We start from the raw sequence: 27,504 nt of genomic DNA on the forward strand, positions 1-27,504 counted from the left end.
TGGACGTGAGTCTGGGTGAACTCTGGGAGTTGGTGATGGACAGGGAGGCCTGGCGTGCTGCGATTCATGGGGTCGCCAAGAGTCGGACACGACTGAGCAACTGAACTGAACTGAACTGATATTTCTTAGAAAGGGAAAGGTTAATTATTTCAAGCTTAGTGAAGTGAAATTTGGGGAAATAATTTCTCTGAGGTAGTTTAGCACATTTTAAAAAAGTAATTTCATATTTGTATATCATGAAAGAATTGACCATAAAGCATTGAGGCATGAAGTATGCACAGAAAGAAAAAACCATGAATGTTAGAAATGTCATAAAGATGACAGTCCATGTGAAGCCCGAGTATAGATGTTTTTCAATTTCAGTATCAAAGGATATGATGACATGTTCAATTTTAGTACTCAACAGAGCAAGCTCTCAATGTAGAGTCTAGAAATAAATTGTTATCTTTGTTTATCACCCTAGTCACAAGCAGCTTCATTAAACTTTCCCTCTCTTCTACATCCCTTGATAAGTGTCAGCTCTTGCTGGTGGTGCAATATGTCCTTCTTTTTCCACCCTCTGTCACTGAGTCTCAGGCTTTAGCTGTGAAACCTGATGGTGAAGGGAAGTCCCAAGGCAACAGCTGTGCGGCAGTCTGGAGAGAAGCCAGTCCAGATTGGAGGAGAATGGGGCGGATCCCAGGAGGGAGGGCTCCAGGGAAAAAATAGCACTGATGGACCTGCCTGTACTTGAGTGGTTGTAGAATTCTGGTACAGAGTTCACAAAAGATGCAGTACTGATGGGTGCAGAGAAGATGAAGCAAATATAAAAACGCGGCGAGGATTAACTTTATGTAAACAAAAAGCTAAATTTAAAAGATAGCAAACAGTTACAAGATAAAAGGAAAGGAGATGCCATTCCCCGGGTCTATGCAATACAGATGCCATAGTGAAGTGAAGTGAAGTCGCTCAGTCGTGCCCAACTCTTTGCGACCCTATGGACAGTAGCCTGCATCAAGCTCCTCTGTCCATGGGATTTTCAAGGCAAGAGTACTGGAGTGGGTTGCCATTTCCTTCTCCAGGGAACCTTCCCAACACAGGGATCAAACCCAGGTCTCTCACATTGTAGACAGATGCTTTACCATCTGAGCCAGCAGGGAACATAGACATGATAAAAAGTATACTAGAAGGAATGTGGGAAGGGGAGGAATGGACCCACCTTCACATATGGAAGACTGGAAGGGGGAAAAATCAAAGAAAATACTATTTTATACTATTAACTCAGTACTACTTACGTACAGAGTTCAGCAGTAAACTCTGTAGAGACACAGCTAAATGATTTTTATTAACCTCTTTTTACTACAGAGAAATTTATCAAGTTGGCCTGTGACAGGAAGAAGTTGAGTTTAGGCTTGCAGGCATTATTTTCCATCTAGAAATTTTCTTTTAAGATTAGAAATTGTGAGTGAAACTAGTGTTAGGGGTGTCCTTATTTAGCTTACTTTGAGTTGGATAGAGTTAAACTGTGATTTCATGGAGCTGAGTTTGTGTACCAACTTTAGAAGATGTTTGTGTCTCCTTGGGTGAAACTTATGACTCTATATAAACTTACCTTTATATATATGTACCTATTTCACAGAATTTAGGGCAGAATTCCACTGTTTTAGATATTGTAGAGGTTTGTAGTTGTGACTGTTTTTATTCTGGAAACATGCTGGTCTTCTCTGCTGATTTCACGACAAGGACCCAAGCACAGCATCATCAAAACTCCACTCCTCTTTCCCAGAAGTTTTTTCCTAAACACAATTGTGTTGAAATTTCTAATTCCAGTTCATGATTTGCTTTATTACCAGGTGGTAACAACTTTTTCTGTAAAATGAGCGATTGCTGTAAAAATAGGAGGTAAAACTGGAGTGTACAGTGGAGGTTCCTGGAAAGAGGATGCGGCATGGTATGGATCCTAAGGCATATGGAGAGAAAATGAAGAGATATGAATTAGAAAATGTGTTCTGGGGACCATAATTTGTGTTGGTAGTATTGGTGCATATTGTTGGCAAGTTAGAATAGAACTAAGATTGTTGATTATTTGAGTTTGAAATGGTATTTGTTGTTGTTCAGTCACTAAGTCATTTCTGACTCTTTGCAATCCCATGAACTGCAGCATACCAGGCTTCCCGTCTTTAACTATCTCCTGGAGTTTGCTCAGATTAACATCTGTTGAGTCAGTGATGCCATCCAACCATCTCATCCTCTGTTTCCCTCTTCTCCTCTTGCCCTCAGTCTTTCTCAGCATCAGGGTCATTTGTAGAGAGTCAGCTCTTGACATCAAGTGGCCAAAGTATTGGAACTTCAGTTTCGGCATCAGTCCGTCCAATGAATATTCAGGACTGATTTCCTTTAGGATGGGCTGGTTGGATCTCCTTGCAGTCCAAGGGCCTCTCAAGAGTCTTCTCTAACACAACAGTTCTAAAGCATCAATTCTTCAGTGCTCAGCCTTCTTTAATGGTCCAAATCTCACATCTGTGCATGACTACTGGAAAAATCCATAGCTTTGACTATGGATGGACCTTTGTTGGCAAAGTAATGTCTATGGTTTTTAATACACTGTCTAGGTTTGTCGTAGCTTTTCTTCCAGGGAGCAAGTGTCTTTTAATTTCGTGTCTGTTGTCACTGTCCACAGTGATTTTGGAGCCCAAGAAAATAAAACCTGTCACTGTTCCCACTTTTTCTCCATCTATTTGCCATGAAGTGGTGGGACTGGATGCCATGATCTTTGTTCTTTGAATGTTGGAATAGTATAGAAATCACATTTTTATTCACAAAGACGTTGAATTCATTTGATTGTTTATTTTATGTGGTGTCTGGAAAAATATCTGAATAGTCCATGTGATTTTAAGCCTTTAATTATGCCAGTCCTTTAAATAGATGGTACAATTAGATTAGAGGAAAAACTCCTTATACTCTGGAGTAATATTTCCATAAATTCTAGTAACCTATTCATTTAGTGCCTCAACATCTTTTGAATTTAAATAGCAAATCCATGAGAAAGTAATAGGTTGGAGAAAGTTTTAATAGTGTATTTGAGGGCCTTTTGAGGGAAAAGAATAATCATAGAGCAATATTGTGAATTAACAATATGTGGTGCTGAAGACTAAGAAGGCTTTCCTGCAGTGCCTGTAACTTTGGAAATAATTGTTTTTAAGCAGAAATGTTAGCTCTCTGAAAGCTGAAATTTTTGTTTCATTCACTGAAACATATTTCAAGAGTTTTAAGTATGTCGTGGTACATTGAATAAGTGCATATTCAATGAATGAATTGAGGAGTTAGCTGAATATTTTTAAAGGAAGGAAAACTTAAAGAAGGAATAGCCTAATCACTAGGAAAACAAAGGTTATAAAACCATAATTTCACATGCTTAAATGAATCTATAAGATTACAGAAATAAATATTGATGAATAGAGGAAGAACAGGTTTTATTTAACAACCAAGAAGTAACCTAAGAATCTCAGAATAGGTAGAAAATAGGTTGTTTTTGTTTTTTTGGTTGTTTTTTTTTTTTTTTTTTTTTAACTTGGCTTAGAGAACATTGAACTCTTATTTTTGAGGAACAGGGTCTAACCTAGACATACCTAGTTTAAAGACAGTATAAAAATTAATAGAAGAAAGCCTCTTTTAAGATAGAATCAGATCCCTCCCTCACCTCAATCCTCCATTGTGGTTTTAATTAGTGTTTTCCTGATGATTTATAACTTTGAATAGTTTTTATAAGCTTACTCACCCATTTGGATATCCTTTTTTGTTAAAAGCCTGCATAAGTTTTTCACTCATTTCTTTAAAAAGTTTGTTGTTTTTCTCCTTAATTTGTAGGATTTACTAGATCGGAATTCTTCTATGGAAACATGCATGGCAAATATTTTCTCCTTTTGGGGGGATTTGCTTTTTGAATCTCTTACAAGTATCTTTTACTTAAAACAAAAATTCTTTTCAAATCTCAGTAAAATAAAATAAAATGGAGTCAGGGGACTTCTTTGGTGGTTCAGTGCTTGAGATGCCAAACTTCCACTGCAGGAGGCGCAGGTTCGATCCCTGGTCAGGGAACTAAGATCTGCCACATGCTGTGCAACTTGTCCATAAAATAAAAAAATTTTAATTAAATAAAAAAAAATAAAACGGAGTCAGGCATCCCTGAAGTGGGAGCTCTCATGCACACACCACCTGTCACAGCTTTACATTTCTGAGCAGGAATGTCTCTGATACTGCAGCAGGAGGAAGAAAGATTTTCTCCTGGCCCAACAACAGGCGCAGTCAGTGGAAGACTCTGCAACACGGCCAATGAGAAGCCATCCCCGCCCTGAAAGCTCCATTTTCCTTCAGTGATCTTTTGTTAGATCAGCCACTCCTAACTCCTTCTTTTCCTGTTTAAAGTAACCTTCCTCTCCTTCATTTACCAGGCTAGCCTGATTTTTGCTACAGCTTCAGCTCAGTTCAGTTCAGTCACTCAGTCATGTCTGACTCTGCAACCCCATGAATTGCAGCACACCAGGCCTCCCTGTCTATCACCAACTCCCCAGCTTCACTCAAACTTAGTCCATCAAGTCAGTGATGCCATCCAGCCATCTCATCCTCTGTCGTCCCCTTCTCCTCCTGTCCCCAATCCCTCCCAGCATCAGAGTCTTTTCCAGTGAGTCAACTCTTCACATGAGGTGGCCAAAGTACTGGAGTTTCAGCTTTAGCATCATTCCTTCCAAAGAAATCCCAGGGCTGATCTCCTTCAGAATGGACTGGTTGGATCTCCTTGCAGTCCAAGGGACTCTCAAGAGTCTTCTCCAACACCACAGTTCAAAAGCATCAATTCTTCAGCACTCAGCTTTCTTCACAGTCCAACTCTCACATCCATACATGACTACTGGAAGAACCATAGCCTTGACTAGACGAACCTTTGTTGGAAAAGTAATGTCTCTGCTTTTGAATATGCTCTCTAGGTTGGTCATAACTTTCCTTCCAAGGAGTAAGCGTCTTTTAATTTCATGGCTGCAGTCACCATCCGCAGTGATTTTGGAGCCCAGAAAAATAAAGTCTGACACTGTTTCCACTGTTTTCCCATCTATTTGCCATGAAGTGATGGGACCAGATGCCATGACTTAGTTTTTTGAATGTTGAGCTTTAAGCCAACTTTTTCACTCTCCTCTTTCACTTTCATCAAGAAGCTTTTGAGTTCCTCTCCACTTTCAGCCATAAGGGTGGTGTCATCTGCGTATCTGAGGTTATTGATATTTCTCCCGGCAATCTTGATTCCAGCTTGTGCTTCTTCCAGCCCAGTGTTTCTCATGATGTACTCTGCATAGAAGTTAAATAAGCAGGGTGACAATATACAGCCTTGACGTAATCCTTTTCCTATTTGGAAGCAATCTGCTGTTTCATGTCCAGTTCTAACTGTTGCTTCCTTACCTGTATATAGGTTTCTCAAGAGGCAGGTCAGGTGGTCTGGTATTCCCATCTCTTTCAGAATTTTCCACAGTTTATTGTGATCCACACAGTCAAAGGCTTTGGCATAGTCAGTAAAGCAGAAATAGATGTTTTCCTGGAACTCTTCTGCTTTTTCCATGATCCAGTGGGTGTTGGCAATTTGATCTCTGGTTCCTCTGCCTTTTCTAAAACCAGCTTGAACATCTGAAAGTTCACGGTTCACATATTGCTGAAGCCTGGCTTGGAGAATTATCCCAAATTGCAATTCCTCTCCTATTCCAGAATAAACTCATTTTGCTGGTAAAATAACTAGCTGTTACATTTTAAAGATTGACACCCATGTTACCAGAGGCATCTGAATTCAGAAATAAGACATACCATTAGATTCTTTGGGGACAGTGTCCTTATCTTAGCTTTTAATTCTAATAATAAAGAGATTATTTAACAGAAACCCACTTCTAAGTATCATTTATAATGATAATCTAAAAGCTTATTTCAGATTTTTATGTTGTATCTTAAGAGTTAGGTTAATCTGTATGTAAACTAATCATTAATTCCTATCATATTGAAATGCCTTTTTTAAGTGATGAGGTGAATATGGTACTGAGTAGGTGTTTGATGTGTAGATATTAATTACTCCCCTTTTAGAGGTTTAAATATTCTCATAACACTAAAATGTGGACCATCTTATTGATTTATAAATTAGGGGTACATGTATTTTCAAAAACATTACCCAGCTGGAATTCCCCTGAATCTTCCCCTTCAGTCTTGACTACTTTGACAGAATATGGTCCAACCTTGTTTTGGGTTTGAGGAATTATTTTTGGCTGTCACTGAAGATCTTCTTTATTGTATGATAGCTTCATTAGCTCTAGGTTGCTAGATTTCTGTGAGTGGATCAAGTGACTCTTTCCTCTGGCTTTTCGGAAAGCAGAATTACTTGTTATTCAGGGCTTATGATACTCTGCATTCTCTAAGCGTATTTAATACAGTAGCCTCAATGTTCAGTCTGCCAAGAAGTTATCCTGTGTTTTGCCATTTAAATAACTTTAGCTGATTTTTCTTTTTCTATTCTTGGTTCTCATTGCAAATTTTCAGTCCAAATCCTCAGTCGAAGCATGGTAGCAGAGCGCATAACAGCTTCCCAGGTGGCTCCGCCTAGCAATGCAAAAGATGCAGGAGACGCGGGTCAGGCAGATTCCTTGGAGAAGGAAATGGGAATCCTCTCCATTATTGTTGCCTGGAGAATCCCATAGATAGAGGAGCCTGGAGGGCTACACTCCATGGGGTTGCAAAGAGTCAGACACAGCTGAGCACAGACACACCAGTGCACAAATTATCTTCAGTAAGTTCTTTCACTTCATCGTATCTGATCTTTGACTTCATTATGACCTCTGGTCAGTAAGCCCTTTATTTCGTTTGCTATATCAGCAATTTTTAGCCTTCTCATATTTTCCTGTCCATCAGAGACCCCGGGTCCTCATGTCAGTAACATAACCCCGTGTCTTTAACATCCACCCTTGCTCTACCCATTGACAGCTGTGCTTCTTAACATGCCAGTCAGCCATTCCTATTTTATCTTTGCAGCATTCACCTCCTTCCAGTCAGCTGTTGTCAAGCATCTATCCCTTCAGCTCCGGTGAATGAGGTCTTGGCTCAGACATTTTTCTGTCCTTCTCAGTGTCTCAGCAGTATCTATCCCTGCTGATCACTCCCTTCTCCCTGCACTGTTATTGTGCTCTTGGCTTTGTCAATCTCTGCTGACTCCCATTCTTCCTCTGGCTCATTTTTTCTGCAGCCTTCTCAATACTGATGTTTATATGGGTCCTTCTGGGTTGTTCATTTTCTCACAGGACCCTTACTAGGAAACCTCATCAGTGCCTTGGTTTCCCAAAGGCCTGGCTTAATGAATCCTGAGTTATTAAATCCAGGCCAGGCCTCCAAGTACTTACTGGTCATCAGACTTGCTATGACTCCCAGAATCTTGATAATTAGCTTTATCCCTTCAGGGTAAGAGCATGCAGTATATTGCTAATACTGTGCAGAGTATTAGCTTTTAGCTTTCATGGACATTTCCTCTAAGATGTATATGAAATTTCCTTATCAGTAAATGACGGATTTGGGCATCTTGGATTAAACACAGAGCACATAAGCATGGGATATGCATCTTTTATTTTTCTCTGTTGATTTATTGTATCATTTATTTGGTGGATAAAAATCTATTTGAGGCAAAAGATAAGATTGTTTTCAGCTTTTCTTAATGGCTCTTGGACTCATGATTTCATGCAAAGAAATTAATTGAATTTGAACGAGTTCAATGTAGAAACATAGCTGTTTATGCAAAAGTACTCCCACTATCATCAAAGGTTTTTGTTGTTTTGTTTTTCTTGGCTTTTCTGCAGGTTAATGACAACTCCTATGTAAGAATAAGATGAGTCTTATTCTTATAAACTTAAGTCTCTAGGAAATATTCACGTAGTCATTTCTCACACCTTTTAAAGAAATGAAGATATGCAGTCAAACAAATTCTCTCTTAAAATTTGACTTTACAAAACATTTTTCAATATTTTAACTTAAATATAAATTTTTTACAAAATACATTTTTTTGTATAGTTGTGATATCAGTGTTGGAATTACCATAATACGCTGTTAGGAGATCTTCCATTTGTACTAAGATTTTATAACTGGGAAGGAGAAAATTATATCATCTAGAAGTAAAGCATGAAAAACAGTCCTAATGTAGTACTATGTTAATTAACCAACTACCTGAATGATTTAAAAATGGTAGGATAGTCTTATCAAGTGCTCAGAATTCCAAGAAAACCCACATGAGAAGCGGGCAGCAGAGGATGAGCTGGTTAGATAGCATCACTGACTTCATGGACATAAATTTGAGCAAACTCCAGGAGAAGGAAATGGCAACCCACTCCACTATTCTTGGCTGGAAAATTCCGTGGACAGGGGAGCCTGGCAGGCAACAGTCCATGGAGTCACAAGGGTCAGACATGACTGCGTGACTAAGCCACTACCACCATTGGGAGATAGTGAAGGACGAGGAAGACTGGCGTGCTGCAGTCCATGGGATCCCAAAGAATCAGACATGTCTTAGCAACTGAAAACAACAAATAGTGAATTGTTCATTTGCATATGAGGACTGTTATTAAGATATCTTTTGTACTGACTTGGTGTACAGTTGACTTTTCAGAACATCAGCCCTGTATTGCCAAAGAGATGACCTTCTGTATATAGATTTTAAATTAGGTATTTTCTAGACTGAACATGCAGGCAAGGCTTTGTATAAATAGCCAACTCCTTTGTTAGGGAAATTTAAAAGCTAAGGCTTTGAAATATCCAGACAGTTTGAACATCAATCAAAAATGAAACATCTAGAAATCATGTAATAGCATGAATGGGAAGGGTGTCAAGCCAAGAGGGGGAACCGACCTTACGCTTCTTTTGACTAGGAGAAAGGCAGACATGCCTACCTGCCTTGTGGAAAGGTGACCTTGAGTAAACACTACCTTAAACTGTTAAGTGGGTCACCTGGAGCTTTATATAATGTAAATCCAGTGACCCATTAGCCTGATTGCATTATTAGAAAGTCTGCTTTGTGCCAGAAAATAGCAAATCACTTATACTTTTCTAGATGATTCCCATAACCAGCTATTCTTACCAAAAATCAAGTCTTTCGTCAGCATTTTCCCAAAACCACAACATTTCCAGGTTAAAACAACTGAGACCTTCAGTATAATTTTACTTTGATTTACTTTTTAATCATCTTTACAATTTTGAATGAAAGACAGAAGCTGTAGTGTTTGGAATGAGAGATACCCTGAAATTACTGCTCTATTTGAAAGCCTTAATCATATATAATTTCCTCGTTTATAAATGTTAAATCTCAAATGAGAGATCTGCCTTCTTCAAACATGTTTTGTGTGCCTTTTCTGTGCAACAAGGCCTTCCTTTGAAAAGCTTGTTCAGACTTAGTTTTGATTCAAAGCCTGAGCTTTTGCATGCCTAGAATTCTTGCTCTTCAAAATATTTGCTCCCTGGAGAGGTCAGCTGAAGATGGAGTTGTCATGTGACTATGGACCATTGACCCGGAAGATGTTTAGGTAACGGAATGAGCTTTGGCAGAGTTCCACTGCTTTCTTTCTAGTTGAGGGGAGCCAGGAAAGGAGGGCAGAGCTGGCTGTGTTCAGATGGGAAGAACTTGCTTAAAAATGTTTGAAACCTGAATGTACCTTCATTTGATGCCTTTGCCTTACTGCTTAGGAACATTTTAAACTGCAGCATTCCTAAGTGGGCCGTAGCGTGTAGTGATACATATTTAAGTGATCTTGCATCTAAACAAATGCATTCACCCTTTGCCTGGTGAGTAGAATCTGAATGATGCCTGTACTCTGTTAGAAAGGGACAGACGTTTTCATTACAAAATTCAGTCAAGCAGAAAAGTAGCAAAGTGAGCAGAAATTTTCATTTACATCCATGATTGAAGTTGCAGTGATAAAAGAAAATCGCTAGGTTCACGAATAGCCTTGTTCTCATTCTGTTATATAACATGGAAGATTTGGTCAATACGGAAATAGTTTTTTGATACTTACATTATTGAGGAAGGTGCTGATGGATAGCTTTAAATTGTACATACCTTTTAACTGACCTTAGTTCCCCCCAACCCAGGGTTTTCATAGTATCTTTAAACAGACTCCAGTACCCCCTTATTATCAAGTCCATTATTGATTTGTTAAAATATGGACTTTATGTTCCATTACCATAGAGACCCACAGTAATTTCTTTGCCTTTACTTGTGAACACCACCAGGGGTGGGGCCTCCCAAGTGACGCAGGAGACACGAGTTTGATCCCTGGGTCAGGAAGATCCCCTGGAGGAGGGCATGGCAACCCACTCCATTATTCTTGCTGGAGAATCCCATGGACAGAGGAGCCTGGCGGCTACAGTCCATGGGGTCACAAAGAGTCAGACACGACTGAGCAACTAAAAAACAACAACAAGTCAGCAGATGAAATGGAACTCAGATAACTAGGGCCAAACCTAGACACCACCATCATAAGAGACGGGATTAGAGAGTGAGATCAGGATTTTCCAATTTCCCTGCTAAATAGTTCATGATATACCTTTTGGTATATATATATATAAGCTTTAATGCAGTAATTTGCTGCCCCAAGCGCTCTTCCTTAGAAGCCCAGAATTTCACTTCTTTCAGTTCTCTCAGGAGCAGTGAGCCCTGGCAAACTGATTTACAGTATGAAGCTAAGCCTTGTTACAAATCTAAGTGGCAGTTGCTAAGTCCACAGTTGAATGGTAACTGAGGGAGAGATTCTTATATGGCCAGATCCACTCCCAATAGAAAAGAACATGTGTATTTTTGAAAGGATGTATTCAAGAACGTAGGGTTAATTTACTAAAACATTATTTTTATTGAAGAACTTGATGAATCATGTATACTTTTTTTTTTTTTTTTTTATTCTGTGAGATAATTGTGTCCCTCTCCCCTAGGTCGTGATTGGAGTACAATGACAGAACTCCAGTCCTTTCTGCTATCCTTGAACAAAGCCCTGGGAATTTAGAGCAGTGTTCTCATGCCAGTGAAAGGTTGTGCTCATTCCAAATACCGCATCCTAGATACTTCCTGGCTAGCTCTTTTGTTAAATGCTGTGATATCTTTTTTCTGCGTCATTCTCTCCTTATCTACTTCCTCTTGCCCCAAATAGTTTTGCATCTTTTTAGGATATAATTTTTGTTTCTGGAAAGTTTTGAAGTAGAACATCCCTGAAATACAGGGCGACATGTATTCCTCTGATTCTTAGGAGACACCCCCACTGTCTCCTAAAACTAGACATTTCAGGTCTAGGCTACACACCAGAGAATCCAGAAGGTACTTAATACGCTCCCAAGGGGCACAGTGTGGCAGTTGGGTGTCAAGGGGTCTCCCAAATAGAAGAGGTTTGGGCTGGAACAGCCAAGTCTGGGCATGGAGAACACATGGAGTGGTAGCTGGTTGTAAGCACCGGTGATGAATAAAGTGTCAAGGGTGCTAGGACAGACCGGCAGGAAGATGGAATGAAGCCAGTGAAACTCCTCTGCTAACCTTAGTGAGTGATGAAGACTCCAGGACATGGGGTCATGATGAGCAGATGCACAGATGGAAAGGAGAGGGGAGAGCTAGAATGATGGTTTTTATACTCAAGAAATGGTTTACTGGAATTCGGGACATTTTTACATGTGACATGATCTGAGATCCATCTTCAGGAATATGGATAGTTGGAGTGGAGTAGAGAGGTACAGCCCTTGGGGCTAGAGACATGAATCAGTGGTAAATATTTTGGAACGAAATAAAAGCAGAGTATAATGGGAAACCAACCAACTTGTCAGCAGGCATCACCCTTTGGAGCTCCCTCAATATGCTGAATGTTGTGTGATGCACAGTCTTAGAAATCCCCTGAGCCTTCATCAGAAAGTAGTATCGGACTTCCCTGGTGGTCCGGTGGTTACGAATCCGACTCCCAATGCAGGGGACACAAGTTCAACCCCTGGTCCAGGAAGATTCCACATGCTGTTGGGCAGCTAAGCCTGTACGCCCCAACTATAGAAGGCATCACCCTCTAGAGCTCACGAGCTGCAGCTCCTGAAGCCTGAATGCCCTAGGGTCTGTGCTCTGAAACAGGAGAAGCCATCACAGTGAGAAGCCCGCGCACCTCACCTAGAGAGTAGTCCCTGCTCACTGCAACTAGAGAAACCCTGCACACAGCAGCGAAGACCCAGGGCAGCCACAAATAAATAAAAAATGTTTTAAAGGAAGAAAGAAAGAAAGGAGTAGAACTGGAGCCGAGGTGGTGTCAGTGGTGGGAAAGAACCCGGATGAAGGTGAAGTGGTGAAGAGTAATGGCTACCCTGAGAGGTGCCTTCTCTCCCCGACCCAGCTCAACAAAGTGGATGAAGCCACCCAGGGTGATAGGTGAGTGATAGGGTGTAGAGTCATCTCCAGACTACAAAGCCAAGAGATCGTGGGAAAAACCAAAAGAAGGAGTGACTGTCAATGATGAACAAGAAGTGTATGATGAGAACTTAAAAAAGTGTGCAAAGATGAAAAAAACTGTGAAAGGCAGGAAGCTGGAAGGCCTGAGCACCTTTTCAAACATTAAGAGAGTCTCTTAGTTGAGGAAGAACGCTGCCTTGAGCGTTGTGCTTCCCAAGGATTCAGAAGATTTGGGAGAGTTGGGAGAGGAAGCTGATGAAACAGGTGAGGTAGAGCATCCCCTTGAAGACGGGGGAAGTGTCCCCTTGAAGAAGTTGGCCCCCAGGGTCCTCTGACATCTTCCAAAGAAAGGTTTATTAAAGAAAGGATAAGAAAGGCCTTATCCAGCCTTATCAGGATCGTCAGGGTACCACCTGAGAGCTACAGTGAAGCCATGGTGAATGTGAGCACATCTCTAGGGTTTTACAAGGTGAAAGGACAGGGTGACTGTGAGATCCCTTACAGCAGGCTGTGAAGGGCATGTGTCATGGTCAAGCAGGAAAGATTGGGGTCTAAGAGAGCCTCTCACAAGTCATAGGAATGTGATCGTGAGAGATCAAAAACCATGGTACCTCACAAAGTAACAGAGATTCAAGGAAGATGCTCTAATACCCAGCAGAACTAGAGGAAACAAATTGCTGAGTTCCAGCTATAAAGAAAAGCTAGATATTGTATCGTTACAATAGCTTAGAATGTGTGATCTCTCTCTCTTTCTTGATTTGAACTACTAAAGTTATTATACCAACAAACAAGTTATGAAAATGTGATATTCTAAAGCCTTTGGAATCATGGGGCTTCCCTGATGGCTCAGACAGTAAAGAATCTGCCTGCCATGCCAGAGACCCAGATTCGATCCCTGAGTCAGGAACATCCCCTGGAGAAGCGAATGGCTACTCACTCGAGCATTCTTGCCTGGAGAATTCCATGGACAGAGGAGCCTGGAGGGCGACAGTCCATGGGGTTGCAAAAAGTAGGACACAACTGAGCAACTAACAGTTTTCACTTTCGCCTTTGAAATTGTAAGTTGTAAAACAGCAAATGAATTGTATGTGGAAAAAAAAATAGTTGAATGCTGGTCTCTTCCCTTATATTGCTTCCACATAAGATAGATTTTGGCCCAATAAGGCTTATTGTTCTTTGTACAGTATTGTACAGTTCCAGGAGCTGATGGTCGGTTGGTATTGGATTCTAATCTAGTACAGTTGCTGAAAGCAATGTTCTCCATGTGGGTGTCCAGCAAAGGAATGGAACTGGTAACTGAAAGGTCACCATGGAGAGTGGTGGAAGCTGTTGAATGCTGGGGCATGACTGTTAAATCTGAGAAAGTCCAAGCAGAAAGTTGAGGACAGTCTTCCTTTGTAATCAGTTATTCAGAGAGGAGTCGATGAGAGGGACAGAATGACTAGCTTCAGACAGAGAGTGGGAGGACAAGTGTTGCCTGAGAAGACATAACTCAAGCAAGAAAGTGATATGGCAGAGAACAGACAGCTGATCTGAGGGCTGAGAAAGAGTCTCATGCATTTGTTGCTACTGACCTTGAAAAAAGAATTATTGGAGATCGTTGAAACGAGGCCAGATGGTCATGAGCCAGGAAGAAGGGCAAGTCAGAGGCTTCATAATGACAGTCCATAACTTTGTTGAGAAGTTTATCTGTGAAAATGCCTCTTCCTGTTTTGATTATAGCCTGCCTTACACATAGGTTTCTGAGTAAGGTGTGTGGACAAAACACTCTGTATGTATTTACTTCTCTGTATAATTTAAGGTTTTGGTGATCACTGGTGGTTCTCTTGCGTCCTCAAGCATCAGCCCGATTGGTATTTTGTTGTCAATTATGTGGGTTTTTAAAAGCCCTGTGATATAACCCCAATCAATTGCATCTTTAAAACCCATCAGTTAATGGAATTTTTTAGAAAGTCAGAAAGAAAGAGAAGTGTTAGGAGGAAGCTGCCAGTGAGGACACTTGCATTTTCAAAAGATGAAATAGAGAATTTAACAGGATATCTCTTCAGTATGCGCCTTTCATATCATCTCTCAAAAATATAGAAGACTGAACGAAGCTAATGATGAGTAGATATGAAGGAAACCTTATTTAAATTTCTGTATTTGAATTAATTGCATGATCATGAGTACAGATTATAATATGAGAAGTGCAAAAAGAGAAATAAGAGAAGAAGCAATGTTTGCTGGTAAATAGAGTTAACCATAGTAACAAATTTAATATCCCTTTCAATGATTAAGTATATGATATTGTGATGGCACATAGAATTGTGCATATAGTCTTCCCAGTATATTCAGTCTTATGTTTGTTTATGCTTAGACCTGTTTCTTTGGAGTTAGTTTCCCCTATAACCTCAACTTGTCCCCATTCCACTCATCATTCCTTGAAAGGTAGCCTTGATTTCAAAAACTTGACACTAAGCTATTCTGCCCAGTAGTGACCACTAGCCACCTGTGGCTATTGAGTGCTTGAGATATTCTAGTTCAAAGTGGTGTGTGCTGTAAGCGGAATATACCCTTCAAATATCAAAGAGTTAGTCTTGGCAGCAGGAGTGGTGGTGTATATAGACTGTCTTAGTATTAACTTTTTACACTGATTACATTGTTGAAATGATAGAAACTGCACTATACTGGGTTAAAGAAATTGAGAGAACAGAAGTCTGAGCTGAGAGAATGCACAGGAACTACCTCCGACACGGGGACTGGGGGAGAGGGGAGTGAAGACTTGCTTAATGGGTATAGAGTTTCAGTTTTGCAACAAGAAAACAGTTATGGAAACTAGTTTCACAATAATGTGAATGTACTTAATGCAGCTGAACTGTACACTTAAAAAATGGTTACGATGGTAAATTGAATGTTATGTGTATTTTGCCTCCATTAAAAAGAAAAGGCTATTCCAAAAAGGGTTCTATAATGCGATAACCTGTTACTTTAAAAAAAAAAAAAAACCTTAATAAGATTAGTTATAATGGATTCTGTTAAGTAGACCTATGCTACCTGAAGGAACAGCTGAATCCAGTCACTTGGGAACTTGGTATAAAAACAGAATCAGCCCCACCTGGACTTGTCCAATCAGAAACTGCATTTTAACAAGATCCCCAGGTGATTCAAGGGCACGTTAAAGCTTGAGAAACCCTGCTCCAAATCATCTCTCAAAAAGTGTGGTCCATGAACCGTGTGAATCTGAATCCCTCTGGGGAAGTGTGTTTTCACACACATCCCAAGCACATGGATCCAGTCCAAGTCTTGGGGCCAGAGGGGATGGATCTGCAGTCTAATCAAGCATCCCAGCTGACTCTGAAGCGGCTTAGAGTTTGAGAACCCCTCTGACCTGGAAAGATTATTTTCATAACTGTATCTTTGATGTTGGGGTAATTATAAATATGAGTAATAAGAAAATCCATTATTAATAAAATCAAGAATATGAGTAATAACTCCATAAAAAAGAGGCAACAGAACAAAACACATAACTAATCTTGGGTGGTTTGGTGAGAAAGGCATGATTCAGAATCTATGGAATATTGTAAAACCTGGAGAATCCCATGGACGGAGGAGCTTGGTGGGCTACAGTCGGACACGACTGAGCAACTTCACTTTGACTTTGCTGAAATACTGAGCATTACATAGAGTCAAGGTCCAAAGTTGAAGCTGATTCTCTTTTTAACTAGGCGGAAACCCCATGAGTCTTCAGATTTCTAATTTGTAAATGTGAATTGAATTTGATCAGTGACTTTTACATTTCCAAGACAAGGTTAAACTTGGAAAGCAAAGAATTTCCTTTATAGGAACTTCTCTGGGGGTCCCAGTGGTTAAGACTTCACCTTCCAGTACAGGAGCTGCAAGTTCAATCCCTGGTCAGGGAGCTAAGCTCTCATATGCCTCTTGGTCAAAAAGCCCAAAACATAAAATGAAGCTATATTATAACAAGTTCAGTAAAGACTTGAAAAATGGTCTACATCAAAATCTTTAAAAAAATTTTTTTAAAGGATTTCCTTTATAATTGATAAATGTGTGATTATTCAAAAACTCTGAAAGTTTTTACAAGAATTTAAATGCCACCCATGCACAAATTATTGAAACAGAAAATTTGCTAGGAAAATCTAAAACTAAGCTTTGTCTAGTTATTTTAGATGTCATAGAAGAGAAGCCTGTGTTAGTAAAGATCTTTTATTTTCATAAAAAGTCATATATTCCATAAAATTTCTTTGCCTTCATTGCACTAAATCGCTAATTAAGATGTTACAGTCAAGATTTTTCATATAATTTGTGTTCAATTAAAAGTAATGTCTAAAGAATTAAAATATTAAGATACAATTTTATTAAAATATATACAATTTGAGTTTATTTTTTATCCTCTTTATAATTTTTTTTAATCGAAGGACAATTGCTTTACAGAATTTTGTTTCCTGTCTAACCTCAGCATGAATCAACCATCAGATCAGATCAGTCACTCAGTCGTGTCCAACTTTTTGCGACCCCATGAATTGCAGCACACCAGGCCTCCTTGTCCATCACCAACTCCTGGAGTTCACTGAGAAGGAAAATGGTAGTTGCCAGGGGTTGGGGAGAGGAAAAAGCAGGAGTGTCGTTCAATGACTATAAAGATTCAGTTTTGCAAGGTGAAAAATTTTTAGAGATTTTTCCTACTGTAAGACATATATACCTAGCACTACTGTGTTGTTTAGTCACTAAGTCATAACTGACTCTTTGCAACCCCATGACTATAGCCCGCCCAAGCTCCCCTGTCCGTGAGATTCACCAGGCAAGAATACTGAAGTGGGTTGCCATTTCCTTCTCCAAGTAAACATCTTTTTAACACAAGTTCTTTTCAGTTGACAGTAATTTCACAGTTGTTGAAAGTCAGAATCTTGACATGGAAGTGAATAGCTATGTCTTATCAAAATCTGATGTGGAAGCTTCAAATTTTTTTTAAGTAGGCATTAATCTAAGTTTTAGATTTAATAAATTTTAATTTATGTTAATCATATTTAATAAATTTTATATTGATTTGTATTATTTTATTAGATTTAATAAATTTTAATATTATTTAATTTTAATAAAAATTGAGAGGATATTCCAGGGGATTGCCATATACCCCCTCGCCCAGTCTCCCCTAATTGGGTTGGCCAAAAAGTTCATTCAGTTTTTTGTGAAAGCATACAAAAACCTGAACAAACTTTTTGGCATATCCAGTATTAATATCTAATGGTACATTTCTTACAGTTAATAAACCAATTCTAATCCATTATTATTAATACAGTCTGTCCTTTATTCATGCTTCATTTATGTCCTTCAGTTCAGTTCAGTCACTCAGTCATGTCCTACTCTTTGCAACCCCATGAATAGCAGCACGCTAGGCCTCCCTGTCCATCACCAAGTCCCGGAGTTCACTCAAACTCATGTCCATCGAGTCGGTGATGCCATCCAGCCATCTCATCCTCTGTTCTCCCCTTCTCCTCCTGCCCTCAATCTTTCCCAGCATCAGGGTCTTTTCCAATGAGTCAACTCTTCTCATGAGGTGGCCAAAATATTGGAGTTTCAGCTTTAGCATCAGTCCTTCCAAAGAAATCCCAGGGCTGATCTCCTTCAGAATGGACTGGTTAGATCTCCTTGCAGTCCAAGGGACTCTCAAGAGTCTTCTCCAACACCACAGTTCAAAAGCATCAATTCTTTGGTGCTCAGCTTTCTTTATAATCCAACTCTCACATCCATACACGACTACTGAAAAAACCATAGCTTTGATGGAACTTTGTTGGCAAAGTAAAGTCTCTGCTTTTTAATATGCCGTCTCAGTTGGTCATAACTTTTTTTCCAAGGAGCAAGCAATTTTTAATTTATGTCCTTAGTTTTTACCTAAAATCCTTTCTCTATTCTAAGATCCCATGCAGCACACCACGTGAAATTTACTTGCCATATCTAATCAGCACTCCATAACAGTCTCTCATACTTTCCTCACGGTTGGCCTTGGCAATTTTGAGGAGTAGTGGTCAGGCTTTTTTTTAGAATGCTCCTGGTGGAATTTTCTTATGTTTCACCTGGCGTTACGGGTTTCTGGAAGACAGACCACAGAAATAGATTGCCTTTTTCATCATATCATATCAAGAGCCCCTGTGATCAACAATATCTGTCACTATTACTGTTGACTTTGATCATATGGCTGGGATAGTGGTTGTCAGGTTTCTCCACTATAAACCTACTCTTTTCCCCTCATCGTGTACTGAACTCTTCAGAAGAAAGTCGCTAGGCATAGCCCACAAATAAGGAATGGAAAATTTTGCTTCATCTCCTGAGGGTATAGATGATTTTTAATTTTACACAGGTTTGCCTTTTACCACCCATTTTATTTATTCAGTTTTAGTGACTCATAGACATTTTATATTTTGTGTTATAATCTAATATTACTTTATTAATTATATATATACACACACATACAGACACATAATTGCTCAAGTTGTTCCAATTTTGGCCTTTGGGAGTTCATTCATTTGACTCCTGTGCCTATTTTGAAAACCCTCTTTTATTGTTTTCTCCACAAGATGCTCCAGACTCATATGTTTAGCCCCCAATCCTAGAATGCTCTATTTCTCCAGGGGACTCTAGTTCCCTTTATTGCAGAATAATATTAAAAATAGAGACCTGGGCACTGGGTGTGCTCATGGCTACTAGAACATCTGCTTTTAGGTGCTTCTCAAGAGTGAGGCATTATATTTGTGTAGTGTCCAACTTGTATGAATATTTCTGTAGCTAACTATCTGTATCGATATTAAGCTAAATATGCATTCATCCTTATGGCTCCAACTCTGATCTGTCACTTCATCGATCTTTCTGGCTCCTCCCCTGGCTTATCTGCACATTTCACTGACAGGGGCAAGCCTGGTCCTACCATCCACCTTCTATTTACACAGTTCTTCAGCTGTACACTTGCTGAGCAGTACCAGAATTAATTCATGCCTTTGTGAGGTTTTGAAAAAGCTGCACAAGAGCTAACAAATGCTTATTTTGTTCCTGTCTTTTTCACCTATGTCCTCTGCACTCTTTCCATCATCTTGCATGCTCAGTTACTCAGGCGTGTCTGACTCTTTGCAATCCCATGGACTGTATGGGATTTTCCAGGCAAGAATACTGGGGTGGGTTGCCATTTCCTCCTCTAGGGGATCTTCCTGACCCAGGGATCACACCTGCCTCTCCTGTGTCTCTCATATTGGCAGGCTGATTGTTTACCATTGTGCCACCTGGGAAGCTTTCATAATTATAAGACGATTGTTATTCAGAACCTGGGTCAAACACTGTTTCTCTGTTACACTCAACCTGCCATTTGTGTATGTAAGCAAGACCTGGCTCCATTCATTTGAAACGTCAGAGAGAGGGTTTAGGAGAAACTTGTAGCTTTCACTTCTTTTGCCTTTTGCTTATCTTTCTTATCTGAGGCTTTGCCAATTTTCAGGAATCCCATTGCTAGAATTCTTCCTCACCCTTTCCTTTAACACTTTAGAGACAAGGAAGGGAGGTTACACCTTGGGCAGAAGTCCAAAGACCTGAAATGTTTCTAGCCAACACCAGTTTAATCTTTGTGAATTCATAGAAAAACAGTTTATTCATTTGAGATGTCTGTCTTGAAGAACATACATGTGGTTCTGGAAACTTTTATTCAGTCTGTTCAGTCCCACTCCTACTCAAAAATTTAGGAAACTCAGTTTTGAGAAATTCTGCTCTTTGCTCCAACACCCTTCCCCACCTTTTCTCCATGTGCTGTGATTCACAGTCCCTTTGGTTTTACTTATAGTACTTTTACTCTCTGTTGTCTCCCTGGAATCATCTGTCTTTTGTAAAGGAATATAAAGAAACTGAAAAATACATTCCTGTCTTCAAATTTCATATTATGGGAGACTCTGTATTTGCCTGATTAATATTCAGTCCTACTTCTTCCTTTCAAAAAGAATTCCAGATTTTCCTCATTCGTGGAGACGATGTGCTCGACCAAAATTATTGTTTGCAAATTCCCTCACAGTTCAATGTGGCCAGATGACACAGCTCTGGTGGATGGGATGTGGATACTGGGTGGATGTTCCTCCCAGTGAAACATCAAAGCTTTAACAGGGAAAAAAAACCAAACAGAAAACCTTTATCCCTTGACCTGTTCCTGCCTGAAACTTGAATATGATCTCTTAATATCCTGTGGCTATTTTGTGATCACAAAGCATGCTGAGAAAAGCCAACACACAAAGGATGGCAGTGCAGAACAGAAAGATGTTGTTGAGTCACGCAGTCATGTCCAACTCTTTTGCAAACCAGTGGACTGTAGGCCGCCAGGCTTCTCTGTCCATGAAATTTTCCAGCCAAGAATACTGGAGTGGATTGCCATGTCCTTCTCCAAGGGATCTTCCTAACTCAGGGATGGAACCTATGTCTCCTGCATTGCAGGTGGATTCTTTATCACTGCCCTAGTGCAGAAATACAGGAATAACCTAGTCTCGGAGAGCATCATGGAACATCTGCAGCAGCTTCACCCTTAATGTGAGACTTACGGGATAGAGAATTCTATCATGACTTTATGCTACTGTTTGTCAAGCATTCTCTTTTGTGTTTACCATGCGTTCCATTCTGTGCAGTGGAATGCATTTTTAACTGTTTATATGACTTGCTAGCTAATTTAAGTCTGGTTTTACTCTTCCATTGACCACATTGTAGATCACAACATTATTTTATAGTCTAAAAGTGAATCCACTTTTATAAAAGCCAAAGAGAATTGGCCAAGTAACCCAGTTTGACCAGACTTTAAAAAACAGTGAGTTGAGTAACCACACTTGGATTGGAGTCCAGAGGTCCAGATTTTCAGGCCAGTTGCACTGCCAACTGGCTCTGTGGGCAAGCCACTTGACCTGGGTTCTTTTCCTCTCATCTGCAAAATGAGGTAATTTGAATAAGACAGTCCTCTCAAAGACCACCTAAGAGCCAGTGGATCAATGCCTGCAGAGTCCCAAATGAATTCGGTGCTGCTGTTTACCTTGCCAAGACTTTTTAGCAAAGAAGCCAAGCAGAGATCTTGTTCCTTAGCTGTGAAAATTCCTTTTCAACTGGAGTGTGTGTAATATAAATTGTAAATGTTTAAAACAAGAAACCAGGTTGTGTGATTACCAGTAAATATGCACAGTTGTGTATTGAATTTAACTAATGAGATTGTTTTTGTTGTTTAGTCACTAATTCCTGTCTGACTCTTTTTGCAACTCTATGAACTGTAGCCCACCAGGCTCCTCTGTCCATGGGATTTCCCAGGCAGTAATACTGGAATGGGCTGCCATTTCCTTCTCCAGGGAATCTTCCCTACCCAAGGATCTAACCCATGTCTCCTGCGTTAGCAGGTGAATTCTTCACAACTGAGCAACCAGGGAAACTGCTAGGACTGAATGATGCCAGATTCCTAAAATTCAACATTAGCAGAAAGATGATTTCTCATTAGAATACTTAATTTATTGTGGTCTCTTTCACTTGGATTCTGTTCATTTTTTTTTTAACCTGAGGATCAAACCAAATAAACAGAAATTTTGTTTTAAAATTAAAAGTACTATGTATTAAACAGATGGGCTTCTGTGGTGAGTCAGTGGTAAAGAATCTGCCTGCCAGTGCAGGAGACCCAATTCAATCCCTGGTTCAGGAAATGATCCCTGGAGAACAAAATGTCTATCCACTCTACTATTCTTGCCTGGGAAATGCCATGGACAGAGGAGCCTTGCAAGCTACAGTCCCTCAGTTCAGTTCAGTCGCTCAGTAGTGTCCGACTCTTTGCAACCCCATGAACCGCAGCACTCCAGGCCTCCCTGTCCATCACCAACTCCTGGAGTTCACCCAGACTCATGTCCATCAAGTCGATGATGCGATCCAGCTATCTCATCCTCTGTTGTCCCCTTCTCCTCCTGCCCTCAATCTTTCCCAGCATCAGGGTCTTTTCAAATTAGTCAGCTCTCCACATCAGGTGGCCAAAGTACTGGAGTTTCAGCTTCAACATCAGACCTTCCAATGAACACCCAGGACTGATCTCCTTTAGAATGGACTGGTTGGATCTCCTTGCAGTCTAAGGGACTCACAAGAGTCTTCTCCAACACCACAGTTCAAAAGCATCAATTCTTCTGTGCTCAGCTTTCTTTATAGTCCAACTCTCACATCCATACATGACCAGTGGAAAAACCATAGCCTTAACTAGACGGACCTTTGTTGACAAAGTAATGTCTCTGCTTTTTAATATTCTGTCTAACTTTCCTTGCAAGGAGTAAGGATCTTTTCATTTCATGGCTGCAATCACCATCTGCAGTGATTTTGGAGCCCAGAAAAATAAGTCAGCCACTGTTTCCACTGTTTCCCCATCTATTTGCCATGAAGTGATGGGACCAGATGCCATGATCTTCGATTTCTGAATGTTGAGCTTTAAGACAACTTTTTCACTCTCTTCTTTCACTTTCATCAAGAGGCTCTTTAGTTCTTCTTCACTTTCTGTCCTAGGGTCACAAAAAGTCAGATATGGCTTAGCGACTGAATAGCAACAAATCGATGGGTAGCTGTTGTATAACACAGGGAACTCAGCTTAGTGCTCTGTGATGACCTAGAGGTGTGGGACGGGGTAGGGGGCAGCAGGGAGCAGTAGGAAGAAGACTCATGAGGGAGGGGATACATGTGTATATGTATACATAGAGCTAATGCACATGGTTATGCAGTAGAAAGTAACACAACATTATAAAGTGATTATTCTCCAATTTAAAAAACATATATAAATAAAATGCAAAAGATAAATAAAAATAAAAGTGAGCATGGTTCTATGTGGAAACTCCCCAAATATACTATCAGTTTTTTGTTTTTTTTTTTAATTAAAAAGCTATTTCCTAGAGCAATTTTACATTCTCAGCAAAACTGAGTGGCCACTACAAAGAGTTTCCACATATCCCCTGTTGCATCATAGTTGGGTTTTTTTTTTATATCATAGATTTTTAAGAATAATGTTTTTAGAATTAAAAAGAGAGCAAAGGTAAACCGTATTAAACTAAACCAGATTCTGAGAAAGGATTTGTTATATTTTTACCACTTCTCTTTCATTCCTTATTAAATTTTTAACAGATTTTTGTGGTTTAATTGCTTTAACCTTTCCAATGTGTAACATTCTAGCATGTGCCATCAGTTTTGAAAGTAATATAAACAAGACTGTAAAATCCAGTCTTTGATGAATTTTATTTTAATGTTAGAGTACAATGAGTTTACTGTTTTGCCATTAGTCCCGAGGGCCTATTAAATAACCCGTATTAATCCTTTAAAAAAGCAATCTCATTTGAGGGACATATATTTCTTGACTATGTGCAATATTAGAAACCTAAGGGCATCTTCACACAGTGAAATGAAATGCCATTTTCCAAATAAAAAATACAAATCAAATATCCTTTTATTAAATTAATGTCATACGTGTCCTTTTGATGAACACTTGATTTTACCAAGGTAAATATCTTCCAGTGATTTGACTTTGCATTAAAATCTACTCCTTAGCAGATTGGCCTCAGGTCAAGTAAAAAAGGACACTTGGTCGTTCTGCAGCTGTTATCCAGTTTATGCCACAAAAACTGTTTCAGGACAAAGTTGAGAGTATCCGATTTCTTCTGATTGTCTCATGAACTGAGTTAACAGCTTTGGCCCAGGCATTGAATCTTCCCAGATAATTTGTAAAAAAATAAAAAAACATTGCTTAGTATTTCTGATGTTTGTAAATATGGCGATGTGTGTGTGTTTGTATGTGTGTGTGTTTTTATGTGTGTGTGTGTGTGTGTGTGTTAGTTGCTCAGTTCAGTTCAGTTCAGTCACTCAGTCATGTCCGACTCTTTGCTACCCCATGAACTGCAGCACTCCAGGCCTCCCTGTCTGTCACCAACTCTCGGAGTCCACCCAAACCCAGGTCTCTTGAGTCAGTCAGTCAGTCATGTCCAATTCTTTGCAACCCCATGGACTATAACCTGCAAGCCTCCTCTGTCCATGGGATTTCCTAGGCAAGAGTACTGGAGTTGGATAGCCATTCCCTTCTCCAGGGGATCTCCCCAACCCGGGGGCTGAACCTGGTCTCTTGCATTGCAGGCAAATTCTTTATCACCTGAGCCGGGAAGCCCAGATGTGTATGGTGGTATGGCTTGACAGTTCAGAGCTGGTAAATCAGGCAGGCATCTTCAGGCCACTGTCAATTCTGGCCTCCTGTGGCCTTGAAAATAGGATGCCTCTGGTATAAAGTATTCTTGCTATGTGTGATTGCCTGCCCTGAGAAACCATGAAGAGTCCACTTGGAGAAAGATGTGTTGGTTTCTGATGAGGTTATTTTTGTTTTCCATTCTCCCAATTCATCTTTTTTTGGGGGGGAGGTCTGTTTTATTTGTTGTTTTGTTTTATAGTATTCTATGTAAAAGCAAAAGAAAATATGACATCATTTGCATTATTATGTCATTTCTTTCCTTATAATTTATATCTTGATGTTTGTCTCTGGGGCTTGGTTATAGCCTTCTCAAGGCAGGTGGCGTTACGTGTGTTTCTGGGAAAGTGTTAGTCACTCCCCGTGTCCCACTCTAGAGACCCATCACACAGCTGTTGTGGAGCTGAACTGCAGTGATGCACGTGGAAAGCCAGCCATCCCATGGACTCAAAAGTTTCCTTCCTCACCAAGTACCACCCCATGAAGCCCCTGGGGGCACCGTGTCTCATAATTCTTGCATTCTCTGTGACCCACAATGCAATGCTGTGGACACCATCAACTGTTTCAGAGATTTGAGGAATGATAAGGCTCTTTATCCCCTGTGATTTGCCTAGATTTTTACCCAAGTATTATTTATTAAAATAAATACTTAAATTTCATGAGGCATCGTGTTTGTTTGAACTAGAGACAGACTAAAATTTAAATGCATTTTTAGAAAGATAGTTTTAAGGAATCCTTTTGTTTAAAGGGTTTGAAAAGTTGCTTTTTCTCCCCCTTCTTAGAACCTTTATCTCGTTATGTATCATTTCAGAAAATTTCATGTAACGTACTATGAAAGTAAAAAAATGGTTCTTGTCTTTGCTGATGTGTGGACAACTTGTATTCCTTGCTTGTTTGTAGTTGTTGGTTTAATCTGTTCTTGCATATCTTGCTTGAAGGATCATGGTACCTTACGCAATGGTCTCCTTGATTACTCATCATCTTATGACAGGAGTCCATCTTTCACTTGATTAAAGAGTTTATCTGGGAATCAAACGAGCGCGTCATTACTGTTTAAAATGTCCTGTGGCCTGTGTTACATCCAAAATGATTTAAAACCTTAGACTCTAAAACTAGAGTCCGCCATATTTCTCCAGTCTTTCATTTATTTCTGGACATTTTTCCCCACCTACCTTATGTTCCAGCCATAGTGGACTTCTGCCTCTTCTACAGATATGCTTTGTCCTGTTTTCTTTGCACAGAAGGTTTCCTTTTGCCATGTGTCCATTCACCTATCCATCCATACATCCAGTGTGGTCATGTTTGCTAGAACTAGGCCATGGATTGGGAGTAGAATGTTAAACAAGATAGATACTGTCTTAACATTGCATTCATTCCTACATGGCCCATTCCTGTTCAGCCATTTAGACTCATTTCTACTGTTATTTCTACTTTGAGATCATTCCCCAGCATCCCCAAGAAGATGTGTTCACTAAGTTGATCTATCACTTTATCTCTATTATAGCATTTAATTTCTTCATTCATCAAGACATTTATTGCCTACTGTGTGCAGAATCTATACTGAAATTGGGGATACTGTAGTGAACAAAACAAAAATTAAGCCCACAGCTTATACATTATGTTGTAATTATCCAACTTAAAGTACTTATGAGAATGTGAATTCTTATAGGACTTCAGGTAATATCTTTATATCTGAACCAGCAGTACTAAAATAATTTGCATGATATACAATTAAAAGAAAAAAACTACAGCAAAAGTCTAAGGAACAGTTTTCATGATTTAATTGAATTAAACTCTGTGAAAACCATCTGTATATGGGCTTCCCAGGTCACACTAGTGGTAAAGAACCCACTTGCCAATGCAGAAGATGTAAGAGATTTGGGTTCATTCCCAGGTGGGGAAGATCCCTTGGAGGAGGGCATGGCAGCCCACTCCAGTATTCTTGCCTAGAGAATCCCATGGACAGAGGAGCCTGGTGGGCTACAGTACATGGGGTCACAAATGTATTGTGTATGCTGTTTGTTGTTTTAGTCGCTAAGTCGTCTCCAACTCTTTGCGACCCCATGAACTGTAGCCCACCGGGCTCTTCTGCCCATGGAATTTCCCAGGCAAGAACACTGCAGTGGGTTGCCATTTCCTTCTCTGCTGCTGCTGCCGCTAAGTCACTTCAGTTGTGTCCGACCCTGTGCAACCCCATAGACAGCAGCCCACCAGCCTCTCCCGTCCCTGGGGTTCTCCAGGCAAGAACACTGGAGTGGGTTGCCATTTCCTTCTCCAATGGATGAAAGTGAAAAGTGAAAGTGAAGTCGCTCAGTTGTGTCCGACTCTTAGCAACCCCATGGACTGCAGCCTACCAGGCTCCTCCATCCATGGGATTTTCCAGGCAAGAGTACTGGAGTGGGGTGCCATTGCCTTCTCCAGTATTATGTATATAAACATACAATACACATATGTGTATATATAGATTTTATTTAGAAAGTCGAAAAATGCTAACTTTTCTGTTAGTTTCAGATTAATATGTCCAAGAAAGAGGGGTGGACAATTATTTATTTGGATTCTTCTCAAATAATCACCTTGGCGAAGTCAATCTGTAATTTTTTCACCCTAGTTGCAATTAAGTGGCAGTTTTTTGTATGATTACTTCACAGAGATTCATGTTCAATAAATTAAAATTTCACTTTAAACACATAGAAAGTATTTAACCATCAAGGTAATGTGACAAGGAACTTGGCTGTTTACGGAAGCAGGACTCAAAATTCTAAAGATACTTCTTCCTGCTTTGACTACTTCATCATTCTAAATGCAGCGTAACTTCTCT

At 39.9% G+C, this 27,504-nt stretch overlaps 1 protein-coding gene across 6 annotated transcripts in view; it reads left to right on the plus strand.

Moving 5' to 3' along the window:
* APP (amyloid beta (A4) precursor protein) overlaps positions 1-27,504 on the plus strand; it is a 313,659-nt gene that overhangs the window by 100,962 nt on the left and 185,193 nt on the right. The gene's annotated exons all lie outside the window — the stretch shown is intronic.

Source organism: Bison bison, unplaced genomic scaffold (assembly GCF_000754665.1).
Source record: "Bison bison bison isolate TAMUID 2011002044 unplaced genomic scaffold, Bison_UMD1.0 scf7180017864094, whole genome shotgun sequence".
Taxonomy (NCBI): Eukaryota; Metazoa; Chordata; class Mammalia; order Artiodactyla; family Bovidae; genus Bison; species Bison bison.